This window comes from Macrobrachium rosenbergii, chromosome 41 (genome assembly GCF_040412425.1).
Source record: "Macrobrachium rosenbergii isolate ZJJX-2024 chromosome 41, ASM4041242v1, whole genome shotgun sequence".
NCBI lineage: Eukaryota > Metazoa > Arthropoda > Malacostraca > Decapoda > Palaemonidae > Macrobrachium > Macrobrachium rosenbergii.
In genome coordinates, this window is record NC_089781.1 from 21,240,381 (window position 1) to 21,247,880 (window position 7,500).

At 35.4% G+C, this 7,500-nt stretch overlaps 1 protein-coding gene across 1 annotated transcript in view; it reads right to left on the reverse strand.

Moving 5' to 3' along the window:
- Window positions 1-7,500, reverse strand: part of LOC136826730 (limbic system-associated membrane protein-like) — a 148,504-nt gene that overhangs the window by 139,500 nt on the left and 1,504 nt on the right. The window contains exon 2 of the mRNA XM_067084134.1: window positions 1-724. This exon is cut by the window's left edge and continues 158 nt beyond it. The gene's annotated coding sequence lies outside the window, so the exon portion shown is untranslated. The remainder of the gene's footprint in view (window positions 725-7,500) is intronic.

Below are 7,500 nucleotides of genomic sequence, written 5' to 3' on the forward strand. Positions count from 1 at the left end.
TGAATAACTGATGGACAACGGATGAATAAACGAAGCGTTCGAGGTGTTTATTTCCAGTCTAGTATCTCCTTCTCTCTTTCCTTTTCTCCAGTCTCTCTATCCTTCTCTTTTTCTCTTTCTCTCTCTCTCTCTTCCTCTTCCTTCCTTCAGCAGATAGATAAAAGAGGATCGAGGCCCCTTGTGGAATTCGAGAGAAGGATTTTTACCCCCTTTTTTTTATTTCATTCAAAAGATTTTTTCTTTTTTATTTCATTCAAACTTCTTTATTTTTTCTTTTCTCTTTTTTTTCTACCTCTTTTCCGTCTCTGTCTTCTAAGTCTCTGTGATCAAAACTGTCTTCCACTTTTTATGCAGAGCAAATGGTGTCAGGCGGAGTTCAGCCATTATGGCTCATTAGAATGAAGAGAGTTTTTCATCAAAAACTATTTTTTTTTTCTTTTTACTTTTCTTTTATTTTTATCCAGAAGGTCACAGACAGACTTTTTCTTCTTTTATCACTAAAGTCTCCAGAAAAAAAATTGCTATTTTATCAGGGTCCTTTAATTAATTAATAACTGATTTTAGTAATTCACTACGACTAGGGGTTACACGACACTCAAGACAATATATCAATTAACCAAATTAACACAATGAAGAGCAGTTAATGAGAGTACCTCCATATTTCACATCTCGAAAATTAGATACTTTTTATTTCCATCACAATCGTGAAGAGAAACTTTATTTTCTGAAACAAAAACACGAAACATGTAATATTAATTTTTTCTTCAGATAATCTTTGCAATTAGGTTTTACGCTGTCTTTTGGAATAAATCAATATGAGTACGCTACATATGTATGTATTTGTTCCCCAAATGAATGTTTCAATGATTTATACAAGATATTTATGTAGCTGTTTGTGATGGCTAGAGCATTCCCTTAATTTTTTTTCTTCAGGCTGTCTTTACAGTCAGGTTTTATGCAGTCTTTTGGAATAAATCAATATGAATACGCTACATACGTATGTATTTGTTCCCCATATGAATGTTTCAATGATTCATACAACATATTTAGCTGTTTGTGAGCGCTACAACATTCCCTTAATTTTTTCTGCAGACAGCCTTGACAAGTTATGTTTTATGCTGTCTTTTGGAAAAAATCAGTATGAATACCTTACATACGTATGTATTTGTTCCCCAAATGAATGTTTCAATGATTCATACATGACATTTATATATCTGTTTGTGAGGGCTAGAGCATTCCCTTTGGTATATAAATCAATACGTTGGAGAAATGCTTGCATCTGTATACCTGACCGCTTCATATCATGAAGAAGTGGAAGCGTTAATATTTACCTACGTCTGTTTCAACCGCTTTTCGAGATTCATTTGCCAAACCTTTTTCACCTTCGGGACCATAACCCTCAATTTGCGCATTAACAAAAACAAAAAGAGAGCTCTAAAACGACAATCGATACGCGTTTTTTTTTTCTTTTCTTTTCTTTTACGAGTAACGGCCCGTAAAACGGAGGAATGAGAACACGCTCGTAATTACTTCTTTCGTGTCGGAGACGCGACTCGTACGAGCGACGTGTCGTGGGAGACGAGAGACACGCAGTCGGGGTTCCATTCAACACACCCCCCCCCCGTTTCCCTTCCCCTCCGCCCTGATCCCGGGGCCTTAATTATCTTCCTTAAAACACGTCTCAGACACTAATCACCCCCTCGGGAGCGCAGCTTCTCTCCAGTTCCTGGACTCTCATGTTAATTGTGCCCTTCCTTCCTTCTTTGCTTTTCCTTCGTGGAAACAAATTCCTTTTCCGTGAAATGACAAAAGGAAGGATGCATAGATCGGGAATGAATCTGTCGATCTGTTGAACAGTCTCTCTCTCTCTCTCTCTGTTGGTGAATATCTCTATATATCTCTCTCTATTTCTATTTATTTTTTATGAATCTCTCTCTCTCTCTCTCTCTCTCTCTCTCTCTCTCTCTCTCTCTGTTGGTGAATATCTCTCTCTCTCTCTCTCTCTATTTCAATTTATTTTTTATGAATCTATCTCTCTCTCTGTTGGTGAATATCTCTCTCTCTCTCTGTTGGTGAATCTCTCTCTCTCTCTCTCTCTCTCTCTCTCTCTCTCTCTCTCTCTGTTGGTGATCTCTCTCTCTCTCTCTCTCTCTCTCTCTCTCTCTCTCTCTCTCTCTCTGTTTCTATTTATTTTATGAATATCTCTCTCTCTCTCTGTTTCTATTTATTTTTATGAATCTCTCTCTCTCTCTCTCTCTCTCTAGTCAACTTTGGTGAATATCTCCCTCCCTCTCTCTCTCTCTCTCTCTCTCTCTCTCTCTCTCTCTCTCTCTCTCTCTCTCTCCCCAGATTCGTTTCTAACTGTCTTCGGTAAGCAAAACGATAAAATTGTTTGTTATTTCTAATTCATTTTATACTCAACAGTCCCCTGACGTCTCTCTCTCTCTCTCTCTGCATTATTCATAAAGTCTAACAGAACATTACAGATGAATACGTTTCTTTTCAAATAAATTCTCCTACTTCAATACTGAATGAAATGCCGTAGAGGACAATCATTATCCAAAAAGTGTTCACTTCCTACAAACGAAGTCTATTCGTCCCCGAAACACCACACAGAGAGAGAGAGAGAGAGAGAGAGAGAGAGAGAGAGAGAGAGAGAGAGAGAGAGAGAGAGAGAGAGAGAGAGAGAGAGAGAGTTTTTCATTATTCACGATTCGATTGAGGGCCACTCTAAACGTGACATTTGAGTATTTCATAAAACAATAAAAAAAAAAATTCGTAAATCATTCAGAAGAACGTACGTGTTTAATACCCTAACACTATTCTCCTTGCATTTTAATACATTTTTATCTATTTATTAATTTAATTCTTTTTTTCTTCTTTTAATTCTTCCTAATCAACACCATATTCTTTGGTTTGATTTGCTGAATAATAATAATAATAATAATAATAATAATAATAATAATAATAATAATAATAATAATAATAATAATAACAACAGATTGTATCTAATGGAAGATAAACCTTCAAAGTAGGTTACGTAAACTCTTCCGCCCCCATCACTAAGGGAAGATAACTCGTCTGGAAATACTATAGAATACAATATTTAATCTTAGCAATGACATCCTACTCTTATTCCAGATCTTAACCTCATACGATTCCTTACAAACTTATCTCATTACAAGAGATGAGCTGAGATGAGAAACCCTTCTCCCTGTAAGTATCATAAAGATTTTTATCTTTGATTAGGATGTTGTATCTTAATCCGGCTAACGCACTTATACAGATCGACTCGAATATAATGCTGGGATTATTTAACAATAAATAACAAGGGCAGCTTCACAATAATGTTAAATGCAACAAATGACTTGAGTTAAATGATGTCCAACCTTCTCACTATTCTGCTAAGTTTAAACATGAAATCCGTTTTAGTTTTCCGTGAAAGAAAACTATTGTGCCGGCTTTGTCTGTCCGTCCGCACTTTTTCTGGTCCCAACTTTTTCTGTCGCCTTCAGATCTTAAAACTACTGATGCTAGAGGGCTACAAATTGGTATGGTGATCATCCACCCTCCAATCATCAATCATACCAAATTGTAGCTCTCTAGCCTCAGTAGTTTTGATTCTGTTTAAGGTTAAATTTAGCCATGATTGTGCTTCTGGTAACGATATAGCAAAGGCCACCACCAGGCCGTGGTTAGAGTTTCATGGGCCGTTGCTCATACAGCATTACATCGAGACCACCAGAAAGATAGATCTGTTTTCGGTGGTCTTGATTATACGATGTACAGAAAACTGGATTGCGCCGAAGAAACTCACGCGCATTTTTACTTGTTTAAATATTCGTATGAATATGGTACTAATTTATGAAACGATATTCGTTGAAAGTGGCTTTGTGAAATGAATACCGAGAGGGGGAACATTTCATTTGTAAAGTAGAATGTATAAAAAATTCAATCACAGATTTTAACAAAAGCCAGTGAATACCAAATCATGCAATGACTTCAAACAAAAAAAAAAGGAAAAAATATAAAATTAATGATTTCTGGGAAATGACACAAGCACATACGATTAAAAAAACATATCTGAACAATAGAAAGAACACAAGTGACTGACCGATGAAAAACGAAAAAAAGGAAAAAAATGTAAAATTAATCATTTCTGAGAAACGACATAAACACTTACGATGGAAATAAAAAAGACATATTTGAACAATAAACCGAACAATAGCAACTGACCGATAAAAAGGACAGAAAGACTGAGAAGAAACAGAAACAAAGGATTTTAAAACACGGGAACATGAACACACACAAAAAAATATATCACAAGTTAAATAAAGAGGGGTGAGTGGAATTAAGGCCAAAAGGGTTGAATGGAATGAAAAGAGGGAGGGAGAGAGGAATGAGTAGATATGTAATAATCATATAACTTTTTTTTTTTTTTTTTTTGTGGGAAACAAACAAACGCGGAGAGAGAAAGATTGGGGTTCTGGTTTCGGTTAAATATTTAAATGTCGTCTGTCTGCAAAAATGGAAAAGATGAAATGGACCAATAGGGATGTTTTCATAATTGTTTAAACTTGGCCTCTACTTAATTTCTTAATGAGAGAGAGAGAGAGAGAGAGAGAGAGAGAGAGAGAGAGAGAGAGAGAGAGAGAGAGACATAAGGATGTCCTCATAACCGTTTGAATTTAGCCTTCATTTATTGTGTGTGTGTGGTGTTGTGTGTGTGTGTGTGTGTGTGTGTGTGTGTGTGAGAGAGAGAGAGAGAGAGAGAGAGAGAGAGAGAGAGAGAGAGAGAGAGATAAGGATGTTCTCATAACCGTTTGAATTTAGCCTTCATTGAGGGTGTTCATTGTGTGTGTGTGTGTGTGTGTGTGTGTGTGTGTGTGAGAGAGAGAGAGAGAGAGAGAGAGAAAGAGAGGATGTTCTCATAACTGTTTGAATTTAGCCTTCATTGAGGGTGGTGTTGTGTGTGTGTGTGTGTGTGTGTGTGTGTGTATGTGTGTGTGTGAGAGAGAGAGAGAGAGAGAGAGAGAGAGGTGATGAGGATGTTTCCAAAATCGTTTCAACTTAGCCTTTACGTAGTGTGTGTGTGTGTGTGTGTGTGTGTGTGTGTGTGTGTGTGAGAGAGAGAGAGAGAGAGAGAGAGAGAGAGAGAGAGAGAGAGAGAGAGAGAGAGATAAAAGGGGAAAGACTGTGTTAAAGAGAGAATACACTTTCAAAGAAAGTATTCCATAAATATTATGTCATCTTTACATTGTTCTCAAGTTACTTCAACAGACCTAGACAAAGAAAAGAGAAATATTCAAGGTGAAGATAAACGTAGCAAAAAAAAAAAAAAAAAACTTATCGAGCAGTATTCATCATCAGTAATATCCAAAGGGAGTACTGCAAGGCAGTAACCTACCCTATTAATTTTTACATGAATACGCATTATCTAATGAATTAAAAGGTCTTATGCACTTAAGATTCACTGTTTGGGTCGTATTATATGGCGTAAGACGAAATAAAAAGATAAAATACGTGGAGACACTTGAAAGTAGTGAAATGTATGTGAAATTCTGTGAAGGTCTGATCCTGTGGAGAGAATGGGAAGTAATAGGCTGCTGAAAGGAGTGTAGATTAGAAGGGATGAAGGGAGGCGGGGACGGGGGGGAAGTATCAGATGGAACTTAATAGCTATAAAATGGGAAAGAAGGACTTTGAAATTCAGGAAGTGCGAGAGAACGCCTAAAACAGTTAAAGAATGGCGCACTGTCTGCAAGGGAGGTCGACTTGCTATTAATGAGCCTTCTGCATAGGCGTATGAAACAGCTAAACTTGTAGTAAAATTGTTGTAGTTTTCCGTACAGGCAACTCACGCGTGGTTCAGTGGTTAAATATGTTCTTCCTCTCTCTCTCTCTCTCTCTCTCTCTCTCTCTCTCTATATATATATATATATATATATATATATATATATATATATATATATATATATATATATATATATTATATATATATATACTGTATATATATATATATATATGTATATGCATACCTATACGGACTCAGCAGTTCTATCTCCCATGCCTTACGTGTAAACATATGAGCATTCATTCAAACGTTCACGGAACATGAGAACAGAAAGAAGCCCAAACTATGACGGACGCTGACTTTGGCGCTAAGTAGTGGCATTTTCAATCAATAAGTTCGTGCTGTTGCTAATTGCTGGCCGATAGGCCAATTACTTAACCGAATATGATGAGGAAGTGTCGCCATTAGAGGAGCAGCTGCTCGTAATCATTAATGTTATAAATACAGCTAATTAGGTATCTATCTATCTATCTATCTATCTATCTATCTATCTATCTATCTATCTATCTATCTATCTATATATATATATATATATATATATATATATATATATATATATATATATATATATATATATATATGTGTGTGTGTGTGTGTGTGTGTGTGTGTGTGTGTAATATTCATTAAGCAACGTTCAGACGAGCAATAGTCTATTTTCATATGAATAATGAGAACCCATTGTATCTGAATGCAAGTGATTTATATATATATATATATATATATATATATATATATATATATATATATATATATATATATATATATATAATATATATGTACATATATAATTCACTCGCATTCAGAAATAATGGGCTTTGATTATTTATATGAAAATAAGCGATTATTATCAACCTGAAGGTTGCTTAATAATTCTTAATCCACTGAATGAAAGCCTCATTATTTGCAGTTTAGATTTACTATAAATATTTTACTATAAATATTTACTATAAATATTTTGGGAGCAAAACTGTTTGTGGAACGTAAGATGGAACCACAATTTTTCGTAACGATACGAGAGAGAGAGAGAGAGAGAGAGAGAGAGAGAGAGAGAGAGAGAGAGAGAGAGAGAGAGAGAGAATTATCAAACCCCAAATTAGATTCGCGGCAAAAGAGGTCACATGATTTATGTTTACGTCAGGTCAGTCCTGGATATCAAGATTACGCTCGGCAGAGGTGAAAACGGGAATAAGAAGTCTATTATCCGGTCGTAAACCTCAAAAGCAAGCATTTGCTGATAGCAAGTCCGGAAAGGAGGCCACAATAATGTACAATGAACTTCGGGGGGACTTCATTATATCTCGAACATGGCCAGAATTCGTTACCCGATTGGGGCAGTCAGGCACTAACAAGAAGTTGATGCTATTGTGGGAATTACCATTATAAGCAACTGAACCAAGACTGGGTTGAATAATAATAATAATAATAATAATAATAATAATAATAATAATAATAATAATAATAATAATAATAATAATAATAATAATAATGTTAATTTTGTTGTCATCACCATCGTTAACCTATTGTAAATCATCTATTGTCTACTGAAAAATAGTGAGATATTTCATTGTTTAATATCTCATATCTTATTGCATAAAATATGATTCAGTGTTGTTCAATAGGTATGGCTAACTTTGCATTTTTTTCAG